Raw genomic sequence first — 5494 nt, forward strand, 5'->3', positions numbered from 1 at the left:
ACACACACACACACACGTTACTGTGAACACACACAAACCATGTGATCCTCCACCACACACTGGATCATGTGCACAGACCTCAGATAAAAGATTTGAATTCATTTTAAAGTGAAAACCAACATTGTTGTTACAGCTTTTATATTGTAGTTGTAATATTGATATATTGTTGTTATATTGTATTTGTTTTATTATTATTATCATTATTATCACTATTATTATTATCACTATTATTATCATTATTATAATAATAATAATTATTACTATCATTATTATAATAATTATTATTATTATAAGTATTATTGTCATTGTTATCATTATTATCATTATAATAATAATAGTTATTATTATTATTATTGTCATTGTTATCATCATTATTATTATCATTATAATAATAATAGTTATTATTATTATTATTGTCATTGTTATCATCATTATTATTATCATTATAATAATAATAATAATTATTATTATTATTATTGTCATTATTGTCATTATTATTATTATAATTATTGTCATTATTATTATTATCATTATTATTATTATTGTCATTATCATTATCCTTATTATAATTATTATCATTATCATTATTATAATTATTATCATTATTATTATCACGGCCTCCTGACTAACTACTGAGAGGACAAGTGTAGTTTCTGTGTTTAATTATATCCAGTAACAAACTTCTGGTCCAGATGGAGGAAACAGTTTAAAGTGGTTTTAAATGATAAATGAATGAGATGTGGAGATGTTGATCATGTGATCGATCAGCTGATCAGCTGACTGTATTATTGATGTCTTCTCTTTACAGAACAGTTAACTGCTGTGAGTGTCAGTCTGTCCTCAGTCTGTCAGCTCCAATAACTCTGAGTCTGTCTGCAGGAATCTCAGTGTGTCCATCATCTGTCCACTGTGCTCTCTGTCTGTGGTTTGATCCACTGACAGAGTCTCTGTCTGTGGATCATCAGTGAATCGACAGTATGATGGAGAGTGAGTCTGTCGTTTGTTCACATTAACACCGTGGCGTCCCGGCGGACCGGCCGCCCGTCATCTGGAGCTGCCGTCAGCGTGGGAGACGAACAGACGCTCCCGTCGCTGTCAGTCCGGCCTGTAACTGACAGAGCAGACGTTTGAAGTCTGTGCTGATTAGGAGGACGGTTCTGTAGTTTACAGAACGCCGTGTCTCTAAACTCTCATCTCCATCTTGACTTTAAATGGGCCCTGGAGGCCGTTTGATGTGCAGAACAAAAAGATTATCAAACGCTGTGAAACACACTCTGTCACACTCCTCCTCCTCCTCCTCTGCCGTCCTGTCAACATCCACCTCATGTTCCCTTCATCTCAGACTGTATATGATGAAATATATATATCTGTGTCTTCACAGATGACGCTGAGTCAAGTGACAACACACTGACTGATTAGAGGAAAGATGGAGAGTAACAGCTGGTAAACGGTCAGGACTGCACTCTGACACCAGAGTCCTCATCGCCACGTTCAGGAATCAGAGCGTCGGGACTTCCTGTTCAGGACTTCCTGCTCAGGACTTCCTGTTCAGGACTGATACAGACGTAAACAGACAGTTTGACATTTAGCTGGAGGGTGGAGCTTCTTTTATGTGTTTGATATCAGAGGTCACAGCAGCAGGAGGTCCAGAGAGAGAGGGACGATCAAGAGAGGCCTCAGATCCAAGATGGCGCCGAGTTGAACACTGACAATGTTTTGATACTGAGGAATAACATCACACTCATGTTTGTGTGCGTTCTGTACTTCAGTGTATTTTCAGTATCTGGTCTTGACTTTTATTTTGACGGTTCCTCCTTTACACTTAAAGACGAATGTTGTTCTTCTTCTCCACTACATTTCTATGACGGACTCTTACTTTGAAGCAGCTCTTAGTCAGTCGAATGAATGTTCTTTTATTTTGAAAATGTGTGTCAGTCAGTCAGTCAGTCATTCATTCATTCATTCATTCAGTCAGTCAGTCATCAGTCAGTCAGTCAGTCATCAGTCAGTCAGTCAGTCAGTCATCAGTCAGTCAGTCAGTCATCAGTCAGTCAGTCAGTCAGTCATCAGTCAGTCAGTCAGTCAGTCATCATCAGTCAGTCAGTCAGTCAGTCAGTCATCAGTCAGTCAGTCAGGGGACACTAAAGAGTGGCGGACCTGAAGGCTAAGCTAACAGCTAATAGCACATTTTTGTAATAATATCTGATCATGTGATTTTGACGTCATAAAAACTAATGAAGATGTTGGTGAAGTTGTTTGTGTTGTGTCTGTTTACATTTATTGGACAGGACAGTAGAGAGACAGGAAACGGGGAGGCAGAGAGAGGGGGCGTGTCCTGCTGCAGCGAGGCCTGTAGCCTCTACACATGGGGCGCCTGCTCAACCCACTGCGCCACTCGACGCCCCAGTTGTGCAGGATTTTAAAGGTGCATTAAAATCATGACTTACCCCCTTCAGAGCGACGAGTGATGGGAGGGTGAGAGCAGCATGAGAGGTCAGAGAAACACAGAGTGAAGATCCAACACAGAGGCAGCAGACTCATTTCACAGAGCTGATTCCACTCTGCTCAATATCTGTCAGAGGCGGCGATCAATAACCCACTTACATGCTGTAGTTGTTGTGGTGATGACGGCCAATCAGAGAGGAGGAGGAAGGGATGAAGAGAGAGAGGAGAAGATGTTTAGTCACGTGTTCAACATCTAGGAATCTCATGAATCTGAAATAAAACTAGAATGTCTTCCTCCTCCACTCAGACTAGTTCCAGGTCACTTCCTGTTTATCCAGAGTCATAAAGTATCAACACTTTGTGTGAAAGTTTGACATATTGCTGTGAAGTCTTGAGTTATGGTTAAAAGTGTTTTTTGAGGTCACAGGGACATTGACATTTGACCTTTGACCCCCAATGTCTAATCAGTTCATCCTTGAGTCCTAGTGAACGTTTGCGCCAAATTTGAAGAAATTCCATCGAGGTGTTTCTGAGACATCGTGTCCACGAGAATGAGACGGACCGACAACCTGAAAACAAAATGGCTGCCGCTCTGACTGTCGCCAACATGGAGGAATAAAAATTAAAAATTAAAACTTTTACTTTAATTTTTAAAATAAAATACTGTAAAATAAGAAAAAACATCAGTGAGTGTTGAGAGATTTAATGAAGCTGCTTCATTAGAGGAAATAAAGAGGTTAAATACACTCAGTTCATTTCTTCTTCTTCTGTGGTTTGTTCTTCTTCTTGTCAGAAAACACTCCGGTGAGTGTTGCGGCTCTTCAGACCTGAGACGAGAGAGAATCCAAACTCTTCACTGAAACCTCTTAATGGCGTCCTATGGATTATTGATTTTTGATTAGCCGGCTGTTCGAGCTGACTGTCTTTTTATCAGAGCCGTTACCTCCTTAACGATTAGAGACAAAAAGTTAATTAAGTAATTATGGAGCCAATGAGTGACTTGTGTGCTGTGCTCGGCTCTGCGGGGACTGAGGCATGATGGGAGATCATCAGCAGCAGATCAGCTCACAGGCTCACGGCTCTCTGGAAGACATTAAGTAATCACAACACTGCTGCTGTATAATTTAGAAAACACACATACGTTCACATGAAGTCTGACACGTGGTCACTGTCGGAGAGAAGAGGTTTGTCCATCTGACGTTCACCAGGCGCCTTCATCACCTTCAATTCAGTTCTACAACTTTAATATTTTCATTTATCCAAATGAGTTTTTATTGTTTTTAAATGCTCCTTTAATGTGTTCTCCGTGTTGTATTGTAATGTATTTCCCGCCTCTGTGAAGCTTTAGTGTCTGAATGCAGCTGCAGAAATAAACCTGCCGTGTGGTGGATGTAATCATCCCAACAATTAGAGGATGCTGTCGCCATGTTGAATTGGAATGACGTCACGAGAGGAGAAAACTTTATTCATGTGACATCACTCAGTGAACACACAACGTTCACTTTTGTGTTTTGTCGACTTTTCTAAAAAACCTTCTATTTGGCACAAAACCACAGATGAATCGAGGCAGATTTTTCACTGATTACACTGAGCAGTACTGACGTCACTCCTCCCTCCGTACACTGCTCATCTATTCATCCACTTTAAATCTTAGGCTACGTCCACACAAACACAATTTCACTTTAAAACTGTGTCTTAGCACAGAGTCTGTGAGTTTTCATTTGTTTTAATCCTCCTTTATTTTTCCTCTTAGGGAAACTCACAAGAGAAGCTCCACAGGACACTTCCAGAAGAGATGGGATATTAAAAGCAGCAGAGTGCTGGAGGCTCAGAGGCCTGACTGAGTGTTTCTCTACAGCTCCGGGTGCTGGCTGTGTGTCGCAGCCTCTGGCCTGTGCAGCTGAACGCTGCGAACGAAAGGCCCAAAGAATCGGACAGAAAAACCTCGAGGGAGTCAACTGTAAAACCTCAGGGTTAAATGAGAGCAGGACTCATATAATGGGATAATCAATGAGCCCGACTGCAGAGGAGTGTGTGTGTGTGAGTGTGTACTAGTGGGATGTTGTTGTAGTTTTATTATGACAGGACAGTGTACATCCTTTTAAACTTAGGAGGTTATAAAGGAACCTGAGCTGCCACTTCACTGACTGAGGTCATGGCAGCAGACAGAAGATACTCTCTCCCTGCTCCGACACATTCATGAAGGATTAATCCTCCATGTTTTAATGTCAGAGAGGCTGTTGATACTTTCTACATAGATCTGTGGTTCTAGATTCACTACAGACTCTGATCATGAGGGAGCTCTGACTGTGAGGGGTAATATGTTGTTTATATGTTGTTGTGGGAATAAATATAGTTTCATGTAAATATCAGACACAATTCTATAAAGAGCAATGTTCTGAGTTACAACATGAAGTATCTAAAAACAAGTTAATTATTTACATATTTATGTTTATACAATTATTATTTACATATTTACAAGTTTAAAATTAATTTAAAATATACATGTGCAACCTCCTGAATCAATCTCTGTAGTTTAGTCAGTCTTCCTCTTCTCTGATTGGTTAGTTTAGTGACATGTGATTCAGAGGAACAGGAAGTGTTGTTGTGAAGCAGAAGAAGTGTGGAGAGAAGTAAAGCTGCCGCTTAAAAACTGTGTAGCATGTATGTAGCATGTGTGTAGCATGTATGTAGCATGTGTAGCATGTGTAGCATGTATGTAGCATGTGTAGCATGTATGTAGCATATGTAGCATGTGTGTAGCATGTGTGTAGCATGTGTAGCATGTGTAGCATGTGTGTAGCATGTCTGTACAGTAGCTGTGTTTATTTAATATGTAATATCATGATAAAAACATGTCAGTGAGCTTGTTGCAGGTAAAGTGTGTTCTGTGATCATCAGTAACAGCAGCTGAGGCTCATGGGTAATGTAGTTTTTGGTGTCAGGCCTGTGAACCAGTGATGTGTGTGAGGTGTAAAAATGTGTTACTGTTCCTTTAAGAGCTGAGTGAAGGTGAAGAGCTGAAGACAGCTGGTGATGTTGTTGTGTT

Source organism: Seriola lalandi, unplaced genomic scaffold, assembly GCF_002814215.2.
Source record: "Seriola lalandi dorsalis isolate HSWRI2012SDOR001 ecotype SW California unplaced genomic scaffold, Sedor1 jcf7180002050683, whole genome shotgun sequence".
Classification (NCBI taxonomy): domain Eukaryota; kingdom Metazoa; phylum Chordata; class Actinopteri; order Carangiformes; family Carangidae; genus Seriola; species Seriola lalandi.